This window comes from Hemitrygon akajei, unplaced genomic scaffold (genome assembly GCF_048418815.1).
Source record: "Hemitrygon akajei unplaced genomic scaffold, sHemAka1.3 Scf000063, whole genome shotgun sequence".
Lineage (NCBI taxonomy): Eukaryota > Metazoa > Chordata > Chondrichthyes > Myliobatiformes > Dasyatidae > Hemitrygon > Hemitrygon akajei.
Window position 1 is genome coordinate 2,816,571 of NW_027331949.1, and position 14,301 is coordinate 2,830,871.

Sequence of the window (14,301 nt, forward strand, 5' to 3'; positions counted from 1 at the left end):
GCTCACGGACTATTCAGAAATCCTATTTCGGAGAGCAGAGGCAAATTCTGAATCATTTGCAAGATTATTGTTGTTGTTGTTGATGATGATGATGATGAGACGGGGTCACGTGACCGGCGGTACCTCCTGCAACGGACCTGCTGACGTCTCCGGGTTAACTCACCCTGGCCGCAACTGTATCACGGCCCTACCCAACCCATCCTGAGTTTCTACAAGGATGACAACCGGCAACGTGTACAGAGGATGCCACCATCTGCACATTCCACCCGCCCCCCGCAGACGGGCAATGTACCACCATTCTGTCTGTAATTTGTCTTGCAGTTTGGCAGTGTGCAGTTAAATAGCACCATTTCTTCCTGTACTCTCCGCCGGTTAGAACTGGCAACTCAAAGACAATCAAAGACATTCTGTGCATAAGCTGAAATATTAGAAATGCTCCTAAAATTGCAAACAACAATATTTATCCGAAAAGATAAAAATTCTAGTTTGCTTGGAACGGACGAATGTGAAGCGTATGGTTTTTGAAATGCGCTGGTAAATGAACAAGACTTATTTCTGGCAATAATAGTCGCGTCATATCCCACCAATGATGCATTTCATTTCGGCAGATAGTATTACTGGTGAGGGGATCAAGAAATAAAATGCCCAACCTCGCCCTGAGGTTATGTTACAGCAAGATAAGACCTTGGTGCTCAGTTCTGGTCACTTCACTACAGGGAGGATGTGGAGAGTATGGAGAGGGCACAGAGGAGATTTACAAGGATGTTTCCTGGATTGGAGAGCGTGCCTTATGAGAATAGGTTGAGGTGAACTGATAGAGATGTATGAGATGAGGAGAAGCATTGATCATGTGTGTAGCCAGAGGCTTTTTTACCGGGGCTGGAATGGCTAACATGAGAGGGCATCGTTTTAAGGTGTTTGGAAGTAGGTACAAGAGGGATGTCAGGGTTAAGTGTTTCACACAGAGTTTTGTTTGTGTGGAATGCACTGCCAGTGAAGGTGGCAGAGGCAGATACAATAGGATAAGACACAAGAGTGTTCCTGAGATCTCCGCTCCTTCATCCTGGACCCCTCCCTCATCCATCGGGACCATCTAGACAAGCCCGGAGGATCGCCTGGTGGCTCCCATTTGGGGGGGGGGGGTGTTCCTTCATGGTCCCGTCTGGCAATTCCCCATTACCTCTTTAATTGAACCTTAAATCCCCTTGCCTGATTTCCAATCGTTCCCAATTCAGCAAGTTACACACACCTGCTTCCCATCAGTAAATGCAGGATAAAAACCCTGGAATCACAACAAGGAACTGCCAGTTCGTTGGTCAACTCTTGTATGAGTAACCTCGTTTCATGGTTATTTAGGATTTTCAGATCTAAGTTCTGCACTGTCTCCTGGATTCTCTACGTGAACTTTGTCTCTGTATAAAGACTCGCCTGGATATCGACTTAGCGGTATTCTTAGTGGTACTGATGCCTAATGACTCTGCCTCAGCGCCTGTGTCCTGCACCTGGGTACGCCCCAGCCACGTCTTTGCAACATAAGGGGGATGTCGTAGATGTTGCATATTTGGCCTTTCAGAAGGCCTTTGACAAGGTGCTACACATGAAGCTTCTTATCAAGTTAAGAACCATGGTATTACAGGAAAGTTTCTAAAATGGTTAGAGCATTGGCTGATTGGTAGGAGGCAGTGACTGAGAGTAGAAGGATGCTTTTCTGTTCGTCTGCCAGTGACTAGTGGTGTTCTACAGAGGTCGGTGTTGGAACCATTTCTTTGTATGCTATATATGAATGATGGAATAGGTGACTTTGTTGCCAAGGTTGCAGACGATATGAAGATTGGTGGAGGAGCAGGTCGTGTTGAGGAAGCAGGTAGGATGCAGTAGGACTCAGACAGATTAGGAGACTGGGTAAGAAAGAGTCAAATGTCAGAAAATGCATAGTCTTGCAATTTGGTAGGAGAAATAAATGTGTGGATTATTTTTGAAATGGGGAGAACGTCCAGGTATCTGAGATGCAGAGGGACCTGGGAGTCCTTGTGCAGAACAACACTGAAGGTTAACTTGAAGGTTGAGTCGGTAGTGAGAAAGGCAAGTGCAATGTTAGAACATAGAATAGTGCAGCACATTAGAGACCCTTCGGCCCACAATGTTGTGTTGACCCTCAAACCCTGCATGCCATATAACCCCCCACCTTAAATTCCTCCATATACATGTCTAGTAGTCTCTTAAACTTCACTAGTGTACTGCCTCCACCACTGACTCAGGCAGTGCATTCCATGGACCAACCACTATCTAAGTAAAAACCTTCCTCTAATATCCCCCTTGAACTTCCCTCCCCTTACCTCAAAGCCATGTCCTCTTGTACTGAGCAGTGTGCCCTGGGGAAGAGGCGCTGGCTATCCACTCTATCTATTCCTCTTAATCTCATGTACACCTCTATCGTATCTTCTCTCATCCTCCTTCTCTCCAAATAGTAAAGCCCTAGCTCCCTTAATCTCTGATCATAATCCATACTCTCTAAACCAGGCAGCATCCTGTTAAATCTCCTCTGTACCCTTTCCAATTCTTCCACATCCTTCCTATACTGAGGTGACCAGAACTGTACACAGTACTCTAAGTGTGGCCTAACCAGAGTTTTATAGAGCTGCATCATTACATCGCGTCTCTTAAACTCTATCCCTCGACTTATGAAAGCTAACACCCCATAAGCTTTCTTAACTATCCTATCAACCTGTGAGGCAACTTTCACGGATCTGTGGACATGTACCCCCTGATTCCTCTGCTCCTCTACACTACTAAGTATCCTGCCATTTACTTTGTACTCTGCCTTGGAGTTTGTCCTTCCAAAGTGTGCCACCTCACACTTCTCGGGGTTAAACTCCATCTGCCAATTCTCAGCCCACTTCTGCTTCCTATCAATGTCTGTCTGCAATCTTCGACAATCCTCAACACTATCCACATCACCACCAACCTTTGTATCATCTGCAAACTTGCCAACTCACCCTTCTAGCCCCATATCCAGGTCATTAATAAAAGTCACGAAAAGTAGGGATCCCAGTATCGATACATGTGGGTCACCAATAGTCACAACCCTCCAATATGAATGTACTCCCTCCACCACAACCCTCTGCCTTCTGCAGGCTCAGAAATCTCTTCCATCACCTCATGGAGCAGCCTGGGGAATATTCCGTCAGGCCCCGGTGACATATCCGTCCTAATGTATTTTAGCAACTCCAACACCTCCTCTCCCTTAATATCAACATGCTCCAGAACATCAACCTCACTCATATTGTCTTCACCATCATCAAGTTCCCTCTCATTTGTGAATACCAAAGAGAAGTATTCATTGAGGACCTCACTCACTTCCACAGCCTCCATCTTCCCACCTTTATTTCTAATCGATCCTACCTTCACTCCAGTCATCCTTTTGTTCTTCACATAATTGAAGAATGCCTTGGGGTTTTTGAAGAATGCCTTGATGTTAGCATTTATTTCAAAAGGTTTAGAAAACAACAGCAAGGATGTGATACTTTATGAGGCACTGGTGAGGTCTCACAGTGAGTATTTTGAACTGTTTTGGAACTCCAATCGTAGAAAAGAAATACTGGTATTGGAGAGAGTCCAGAGGGGGTTCACAAGTATGATTCAAGGAATGAAATGGTCATCATATGAGGAACGTTTGTTGGGTCTGGGTCTGTACTCACTGGAATTCAGAAGGATTGTCTCGGGGGAGGGGTGAGTTTATTGAAACCTTTCGAATGTTGAAAGGCCTAGACAGAGTAGATGTGGAAAGGATGTTTCCCATGATGGGAGAGTCTAGGACACGAGGGCACAGGCTCAGGATAGAGAGCCGCCCTTTCAAAACAGAGATGCAAAGAAATTTCTTCAGCCAATTTGAGCGATTTGTTACCATATGCAGCTGTGGAGGCCAGATCGTTGTGTGTATTTAAGGAAAAGATTGATAGGTTCTTGATTGGACATGGCATCAGAGGTTGCAGGGAGAAGGCCGAGAACTGGGGTTGAGGAGGAGAAAAAAAATGATCAGCCATGATTGAATGTCAGAGCAGACTTGATTGGCCAAATGGCCTAATTCTGCTGCTGTGTCGTATGATTTTATGGTCTTGTGCTTTTGTGTGTTATTTACTTATCTGGTTCTCTCTTTATCTAGTTTTAAGACTTATGTGGAGATCTGATCACATTCTAGGTATCTGTATATTTATGCAGAAGTAGACAAAAATCCTACAGGGCTCACAAAGTTTCATTTCAAAGTTACAGGGCTCACATGTCGGTGTTGCTGAAAATCAGACTGATTTTCAAATCTGATCAGACTCAGTTTTGGCATTCTCTGGTACGGAGTAAGGGCAGTGACGATTAAGTCCAGGAACTCCCGATGATCCGAGAGGTAAGTCCATGAGAAACAAACAAACAAAAAAAAACTGGTGTAAGTTTGAAGAAGTAATATTCAGACGGGGCTCTTGTCGTAGAAAACATTGACAAAGATCAAAGTGTCCTGCAGGATATTGGCAAGGCCAAAGGGGGCAAACAATTCCTTTGGCAAACAGGAGCAAGAATACTACAAAGAAATATTATATATTTTCAGGGGAAAATGTGGTAACTAAGGAGAGATTGATTCCTCTCAAACGCAAGGGGGGAAGTCTATGCCTGGAATCAGAACACATAGCCAAGTTGCTACAGCTGATTCGGTTCTGAAATACCGTGAAGTCTCATAATCTGCTCAAACAGTCAGGATACGCCGTGATTTCCCCCTACGATCCTGACAGGGTCCTCATATACTTTTAAATTCTGCACATTTCTGGCAGAGTCGATGTACACTGTGAGGCTTGGACTTGTCCGACAGGAGCTTTGCCCGTTCAACTCCTACCTGAGCCTCTGGGCTGCATACAGAGTCCCCTCCTTTACTGCCCGTATAGTCATGACTGTATCGCCACCCACAGCTCCAAACTGCTAATTAAATTTGCTGATGACACTACATTAATTAGCCTTATCTCAAACAATAAAGAGGTGGCCTGCAAGGAAGAAGTCATCTCTCTGACACAGTGGTGTCAAGAAAACAAACACTTCCTCAATCTCACAAAAACAAAGGAGCTGGTTGTGGGTTACAGGAGGAATGGAGATGGCCAAACCTTGATTGAGACAAATGGGATTTGGGTTTGAAAGGGTAAACAGCTTCAAGATCCTCAGCATCCACATCACCGAGGATCTCACATGGTCTGTACATAGCGGCTGTGCATGGCATATGAGGTACATAGCACCTCTTTCACCGCAGACGGTTGAGGAAGTTTGGTATGGGCCCCCAAATCCTGAAAAGTTTCTACAGGGGCACAATTGATAGCCTCTTGGCTGCCTGCATCACTGCCTGGTATGGTAACTGTACTTCCCTCAATCGCAGGACTCTGCAAAGAGTTGTATGGACAGCCCAGCACATCTATAGATGTGAAATTCCCATGATCCAGAACACTTACAAGGACAGGAGTGTAAAAAAGGACCGTAGGATCATTGGGGCCCCAAGCCATCCCATCACAATCTATTCCAGCTGCTGCCATCCGGGAAATGGTAACACAGCATAAAAGGCAGGACCAACAGGCTCCAGGCCAGCTTCTTCCACCAGGCTATCAAACTGATCAGCTCACGCTGATTTGAGTGTACTCTATACTACATTGAGCGTTCTATCTATTTTGAATTATTATAAATTACTATGATTGCACATTTAGATGGTGAAATAACATAAAGATTTTTTATCCTCATGTATGTGAAGGATGTAAGAAATAAACTGAATTCAATTCAATACAAGCATGTTACTATTTGTTTTCCTACGATTTAGCCACTTCTGGCAAGATATGTTTACTCGTAACTGTTTTAAAACAAAATGAGTTGCGGTCATTTTCTCAAATATTCAGGCACTGTCTGCCACTTGTCCTGTCTCATTTTCTAAGTCCGGGTCCGTTATGTTTTCTCCACTGGTGGGAGCTTCGTCATCCTATTTCAAGAACATCTCGTGGATGCATTGAAGAAATTATTCCCCATCCATGTCTGTTTACTGAAGGGATGTTCGGTCAATAATGGCGAAATTAAAGATTCCCCCACTATGACATCGGTTTTTCTCTCCCTTTCCCAGGTAACTCCATATCAGCTCCTCCATCACTCCCTGGCTATTGTGTACGGGAACACAGTTGAAAATATAATCTCATCCCCGAAATTGCTCCGAGACTTGGTATATCAACAAATACACTCAAAAACTTCTATAGATGTACCGTGAAGAACCTTCTGACGGGCTGCTTCACTGTGTAGAATGCGGGGGGGGGGGGGGGGACGCGGGAGGTGCTACTGCACAGGACCGAAACAAGCTGCAGAGGGTTGTAAATTTAGTTGGCTCCATCTTGGATAGTGACCTACAAAGTACCCAGGACATTTTCAAGGAGCGGTGTCTGAGAAAAGCAGCGTCCATTATTAAGGATCTCCAGCACCCAGGGAATGCTGTTTTCTCACTGTTACCATCAGGGAGGATGTAGAGAAGCCTGAAGACACACACTCAGTGATTCAGGAACAGCTTCTTCCCCTCTGCCATCAGGGAGGAGGTACAGGAGCCCAAAGACACACACTCAGTGATTCAGGAACAGCTTCTTCCCCTCTGCCATCCGATTTCTAAATGGACATTGAACCCGAGAACACTACCTCACTTTTAAAATATATATTATTTCTGTTTATTGTACAATTTTTAATCTATCCAATATACGTATACTATAATTGATTTACTTATTTATTGTTATTATTTCATTCTTTCCTCTTCTTTATCATGTATTGCATTGAATTGCTGCTGCTAAGTTAATAAATCTCAAGACACATGCAGGTGATAATAAAACCGATCCTTATTCTGATTCATTCTTATTTTGGGACCACATGTCAATCACCTCTGTAGATGAGTGCTCCAGAGTTTCCCCTCTGAGTTCTGCTGTGAGTAATGGGTTTGTAAAATCGGCTGAGTCGCTGGTACATTTCAACGAGAAACATTAGCGGTTAACAACCAAGGAAAGTTTTAAAACAGAAGTAGTGAGCTGGTTCATTTTAGTAGGTCAAATATGATGGCAGGATATAATATTAATAGTTAGACACTTGGTAGTGTGGAGGATCAGAGGGATCTTGGGGTCCGGGTCCATTGAAAACTCAAAGCTGCTGCACAGGTTGACGGTGTTGTTAAGAAGGTGCATTGGCATTCATCAACCGGGAGACTGATTTCAAGAGCCTTGAGGTAATGTTACAGTGATATTAAGACCTTGGAGAGACCCCACTTGGAGTATTGTGTTCAGTTCTGGTCAGCTTCCTACAGGAAGTATGTGGAAACCATAAAAAAGAGTGCAGAAGAGATTTACAAGGATGTTGCCTAAATTGGGGACCATGCCTTATGAGAATAGGTTGAGTGAACTGGGCCTTTTCTCCTTGGAGCGAAGGAGGATGAGAGGTGACCTGATAGAGGCATACAAGATGATGAGAGGCATTGTTCGTGTGGATAGTCAGAGGCTTTTTCTCAGGGCTGAAATGGCTAACATGAGGGGGCATACTTTTAAAGGTCCTTGGAAGTAGGTACAGAGGGATGTCAGAGATAAGTTTTTCAAACAGAGTGGTGGGTGTGTGGAATGGTCTGCCAGTGATGGTGGTGGAGGTGGATACCATAAGGTCTTTTAAGAGACTCGTGGGTACATGGGGATATTTGTGAAAATAGAGGGCTACTCGGTAGAGTAATTCTGTGCAATTTCTAGCGTAGGTTTCATGGTCGGCAAAACATTGTGGGCCAAAGGGCCTGTAAGGTGCTGTAGATGTCTATGTTCTAAGCAACAACAATATCTGTAGACGTCCAAATAAGAGAGGGCTACTGGAGGAATGTATGGATCAGTAGAAGGCGATGCTGTTGAATTAGTAACAGGGTACAATTAACTGGTAGCTGATTTCCAGGAATCATATGGTGTTCACACGGAAATGTTTCGAAGGTATTCAATGGGCTAGGCTCAATGAACATGGGAAAACCAATGCTGATCCATTAAAATTGATAAAACATTAGAAAATCTGTTGAGACTGAATAAAGATGGAGTCACCTCTTGGACTAGGTTTTTGGAAATATTTAGAGAAATTCGAGATGCTAGATGAAGATTTTCAAAACTCCATTAGTTCCTGAGGTATCAGTGGATATTCCCAAACCCAAAATCTGAGCAGTATCACGCAAAAACCAAAAAGAATAGGGTTATTGATTTAAATTCATTGTCGGTAAGAAACTTTTTTTATATACAAATGTTTGTAAATGAACAGGTGCGTATTGACTTGCAGAGAAAAAAATAAACGTGTAAATTAATTTGTTTTTGTGGAGAAAGAAATGAGGTGCCAGTTCGTGAGATGTTTGTGCAACCATATATTGTGAACTGTTCTGTCAACTGATATCCCCTACTGTATCAAAGCAATTACGAAGTAGATACACGAGTGAATTTGCAGATGCTGGAAATAAATAAAAATACAAAATGCTGGCAGAACTCAGCAGTCCAGACAGCATCTATGGGAGGAGGTAGTGACGACGTTTTGGGCCGAAACCCTTCGATATATACTGTATCCGGTGATATATTGTATCCAGTGCTCCCGATGTGGCCATGTATACATTGGGGAGACCCACCGCAGACTGGGAGACCGTTTCGCCGAACACCAGCGATCGGTCCTCCGGCAGTGGCGGGATCTCCCTGTGGCCACACACTTCAATTCCACAGACCACTCCCACTCTGATATGTCTGTCCATGGCCTCCTCTACCGTCAAGATGAGGCCACACGCAGGTCGATGGAGCAATACCTTATCCCCCGCCTGGGTAGCCTCCTACCTGCCGGCGTGAACATCCAACTCACAGACCTCCGTTGATACCCCTTCCCCCCCTTACCCCCATCCCTATCTATAATTTTAGTCTGGTTCTCTTTCTCTCTCTTTTTTCCCCACACTATAATCTCCCCCCAGCCCTACCTTTCTTTCTCTTTTATTTCCCATAATTCTCCACCTTCCCCTTAGCCCATTTCCCTTCAGCCTATCACTTCCTAGCTCTCTACTTCATCCCTCCCCCCACGTCTTATCTCCCCTCAACCATCCCATGTTACTTCACTCCCGATGAAGAGTTTCGGCCGGAAACGTCATCACTACCTCCTCCCATAGGTGCTGTCTGGCCTGCTGAGTTCTGCCAGCATTTTGTGTTTTTACGAAGTAGATACAATGAGTTTCCTACCAATGCTGGGGATTATTTCAGAATATCAAGTTGCTTGTGAGATCTTTGGCGAGATAGAAGATGCACGTTTATTAAAATGTCAGCATGAGTCTGTGATCTGTATTAAATCTGGCCCGGCAACTGGCTAACCTGACAAATTTGGGAATTTCAATTATATATCAGGGAATATAAAAGAAGCGATATAGGAGGTGCAGACACTGATCTGGGAGAAGAACAATAACGTAATGATGCCTTGGACCGAAGCCAAAATGAAGTAAAGACTTTGTCTCAATTTTGGAGCAGCGAGGTACAGATCTGTATAAAACCAGAAGCCACTCTCTTTGCCAATGAGTTTCACTTGAGCCATTGAAAGGAACAATACTATGGAACAGAGGGTGGTCGAGTCCAAGTCGCATTTGATTTTATTTCTTAATTGAAGGGTGTAAAGAAACACAGTACAAAAGAGAAAAGCTTTCACGTCTCGGAACATTTTTCTCATCTGTCATTATTATAAATACATTGTCCATAAACGCTGTCAGGAATAATTTCACATCCAGATGAAAGATACGTCTCAATCCTCGTTAGCTCATCCAAACGCACTTCACTTCCAGCCTGTCTGGATTTGAATTTGATTTAATTCACAAGTGAATCAACGTTCACAGCCAGCGCTAGAAGCTTAACATTTCCTAAAGTTGTCAGCAAAAATTAACAGTTCTTCGAGTTCTTCATTTCTAAGCACATGGTTCAAAGTGGTCTTATCGGGTACGGCGTGAAGGCAGGTGTATGGGGTTGAGAGGGATCCGGGATCAGGCATGATGAAATGGTGGAGCAGAATCGATGGGCTGAATGGCCTAATTCTGCTCCGATGTCTTTTGGTCTTATATCAGCCAACGTCTTAATTGCACCTGTTTTAACTTCCCGGGAAACGGCAAATTTGAAACCACAGCTTGCTGCAACCCTTTCAGGCAACACTATTACGTAATAGTAAATAACTGAGTAATTTTGACAGTCCTACAACGTTCCCGTTTCCAAGTTCAAAACTGGTTCCATTTTAAAATAGCAACGTGGTCAAAAGTTTGTCGTTCTCTCAACTGGTCATCAGGAAATCCACGACGGGCTGGGTATGGGGGGATCGGATGGTGTGTGACTCGGATAGGGTGGTCCAGGAGGACAGAACAGTACACGAGCTGGGGATGGTGGAGCCAGAGAAATGGGCAGTGTGTAACCTGCGAAGCATGGACCGACGGTGCTGGCCTGTGGATCGGTTGTGCATGAACGGCGAGGGTGGGTCCGGGAGGATCGGACGGTGTGCCATCCAGAGGGGTTGGCCGCCATCGAATCAGCCATGTGCATGGCCCAGGGATGTTGGCATTGGGAGATCTGTCGGTTTAGGACCAGCAGAGGGTGGTCCCGAGAGGAAATCAAAGCCCATTTCAACACAATTATTCTCAACAAGGGGTTGCGTCCTCAGCCCACTGCCCTACTCCCTTTACAGTGTAGCGGTGTGCCACACGCAGCGCTGAAATAACGACACGGAGTCGGTAAACTCCAGTTAAAAAAAGATTTTATTCGAACTTCGCGGCCTCGCTTTAAAGCCTCCCTGATCCCGCCCTCCCCGGGCGCGGATGCTGTCGGGGGCACGTATTCACAGTCCCGCGCGGGCTTTTCCCCTTGCTGGTGAAGCAGACCTGGCGCCCTTTTGGGACTGGCCTTTATGCCGGCGCACAGGCTATTTGTGAGCCGGTTCGAGTGCGCTAGGAAGTGGGTCGCCACAACAGTCACGAATGCGTGTTAATTCCATCTAGAAGTTTATCGATGATATCTCTGCAGTGGCTTGGATTTTAAATAACGATGACCTGGAGCTTCGCGAAACAGTTCTCCGCAGTAACAACAGAGCTGGACATTGTAATCAGGCGGAGGAGCCGTGCACTCATGCACATCCATGAGTTCGAGAGGGTCGACAGCTGCAGGCTGTTCGGAGAGGACCTCTCCAATAACCACGCCTTGACCAACCACATAGACGCCACGGCCAAAAAGGCTTACTAACGCCCTTAGTTCATCAGGAGACGGAAAAAAATGGACTGTCATCGTTCACCCTCATCATTTTTATCGCTGAACCGTTAAAAAAAATCCTATTTGGATACATCACGGTTTGCAAGTGCTCTCTGCATAATGCAGAGCGTTGTGAGCACAGTGCTCTCCCGATCCTCCCGTTCTCTCTCACCCCATCTCCCATTGTCCCTCTCCCCTCTTCCCCTCTCCCATTCTCAGCCTCCCCCTCTCCCCACTTCTCCCGTTTTCCCTCTCCATCTCGTTGCCCCTCTCCGTCTTCGGTTTTCCTTCTCCCTCTTCGGTTTTCCTTCTCCCTCTACCTCTATCCTCTCCTGTTCTCCTTCTCTCCCGTTCTCCCTCTCTATGCTGTTCTCCCGTTCTCCATCTTCCTCTCCCCTCTCCCTCCATCGTTCTCCCTCTCCCCTTATCCCGTTCTCCCTCTCCCACTTCCCCGTTCCTTCTCTCCCCACTCCCGTTCTCCCTCGCTCCAGTCCCGTTCTGCCTCTCCTCCCTCCCCTATCCCGTTTTCCCCTGCTCACTTTCTCCCTCTACCCCTCTCCTGTTCTACCTCTCCCCTCCCCCTCTCCTGTTCTACCTCTCCCCTCTCCCCCTCCCGTTCTCTCTCCTCCTCTCCAATTCTCCTGCTCCCTTCTGCCCCTCTCCCATTCTCTCTCCCTCTTTCGCCCTCCTCCCATTCCCCTCTCCACCTCTCCCGTCTCCCTCGCCCTCTATCTTTCTCCCTCTCTCGTTTTTCCCCTCCCGTTCCCCGTGTTTCCCGTTCTCCCCCTTTCCGTTCGGCTGTTTGGCCGGGGCTTTGAGATCACCATCAGCACTCAATCGACAGACGATGTCTGGCCTGCTGAGTTCCTCTAGCATTTTGTGTGTGTTGCTTCGTGTGGAGTTCTTCTCCTGTTGAGACACAAAGGCAGTCTTGGGTGCGTTCAGCGCAAGAAAGACACTTGATAAATGAGACCTACAGTCAATTAAGTCAGAAAACTTCTGTGCAGTGATTATAGATAATTAAGTGTTGTTGTTATCCCAGAGCAGGAGTCGAACGGCGGACCCGCTGCATTTCCCCCACCTTTGGTCCTCCAAGTGTTCGTGGCGCTATGGGGAACTCCAGCGATGCACCGGCGCAGAGCTTGCGTCTCCGCGCAGGCGCATTGTAGACCCCTCGCGTAGTTTTGGTCGGCATTGGGTCTGCAGCGGAGCTTTGCAGGTGAGAGCCCCTGTTTGGCTGGGGTTTTGAGAACACCGTTTCTGCGTGGCACTCCCGGCGCAGAGGGGAAGGAGAAGTCCGAGCCTGTGGTAGAATCCCGGTACGGAGAGTCTGTGGATGTACTGGGGGGAGCGGCACCAGCACAGGGTCCCGGGTGCAGGCGGCTGGGTGAGTAAGTGCATGGGAAAGAAAAGGGTGCGTTCTTCCATGGCGATTGCCGCAAAATACATACACACGAACCTCAGGGTTGTATATGTGACTATATTTACTTTGATAATGCATTAACGAACTTTGACGAGGAAGAGTCGGGCGGTGAGATACAGACAAGGAAATTGCTTTCTGAACTCAAAAGAGGAATGAGAATGAGTAACCCTGAGAAGCGGGCCCCGGCGTGATTGGACTGAGTGACGTGGGAAAGGTGAGTCAAGAGGGGATGGTCACAAGGCAACGTTTTCCCTTTAGTCTCAATATTTTTCAGATGTTACTGTTAGAGTCATAGAACAGTACACCACAAAAACAGGCCCTTCGGCCTATGTAGTCCCTGCCGAACCATTTAAATAGCCTACCCGTATCTACCTGCACCGGGACCATAGCCCTCCATCCCCCTGCCATCCACATACCTTTACAAACCTCTCTTAAACGTTGAAATCGAGCTTGCATGCACCACTTGTGTTGGCGGCGGCTTGTTCCACACTCTCAGGACCATCTGAGTGAAGAAGTTTCCACTCATGTTCCTTTTAAATCTCACCTTTCCCTCATAATTTTGTATACCCCATCAAATCTCCTCTCAATCTTCTGTCTTCCAAGGAATAAAGTCCTAACCTATTCAATCTATTCTTGTAACTCAGCCCCCCACCCCCACCAGACCCGGCAACATTCTTATAAATGTTCCCTGCACTCTTTCAACTTTATTTACATCTTTCCTGTAAGTAGGTGACCAAAGCTATGCACAATACTCCAAATTAAGCCTCACCAATCTCATACAACTTCAACATAACATCTCCCTCCTGTACTCGATACTTTGATCTATGAAGGCCAATAACACCTATCTATCATGATGCCACTTTCAGCAAATAATGTATCTATTCTAAGATCCCTCTGTCCTATGATTCACTGTGTAAGATCCACTCTGGATGGCCTGACCAAAGTGTAACACTGACAGTTGTCGGTATGAAATTTCATCTGCCATTTTTCAGCTCATTTTTCCAACTGGTCCAGATCTCGCTGCAATAGTTGTAGTCTTCCTTGCTGTCCACTACACCCCCAATCTTAGTGTCATGTGTAAATTTGCTGATCTAGATGACTGCACTATCATCCAGATCATTGATATAGATGACAAACAACAGTGGACCTTCACCCAGTCCTGCAGCACTCCATTAGCCACAGACCTCCAGTCATTGAGGCAACCACTTACTATCACTCTCTGGTTTCTCCCACAAAGCAATGTCTAACTCAACGCCTTACCTTATGTTGAATTCCCAGCGACTGAACCTTCTTCACCAACCTTTTGACAAATACCTTAAAGTCCATGTAGACATCCACTTCCTTGCCTTCATCCACTTTCCTGCTTACTTCCACAAGTTGACTATCCTTAATTAGTTCATGTTTATCGAAATACTGATATGTTTATAGTCCCTCAGAATATATTCCAATACCTTTCCCACTACTGATGTCAGGGTTATCAGCCGATAATTTCCAGCTTTCCTTTTAGAGCCTTTCTTGAACAGCGGATCAACGTTGGCTATCCTTCAATCCTCCAGTACCTCTCCTGTTGCTGAGGATAATTTAATT

At 45.8% G+C, this 14,301-nt stretch overlaps 1 long non-coding RNA gene across 1 annotated transcript in view; it reads left to right on the top strand.

The window, feature by feature from the left end:
- The first annotated feature begins 12,521 nt into the window (after positions 1–12,521).
- LOC140721891 (uncharacterized) overlaps positions 12,522–14,301 on the top strand; it is a 36,315-nt gene continuing 34,535 nt past the window's right edge. Inside the window, exon 1 of the long non-coding RNA XR_012097499.1 lies at positions 12,522–12,678. This is a non-coding gene — a long non-coding RNA (uncharacterized lncRNA). The remainder of the gene's footprint in view (positions 12,679–14,301) is intronic.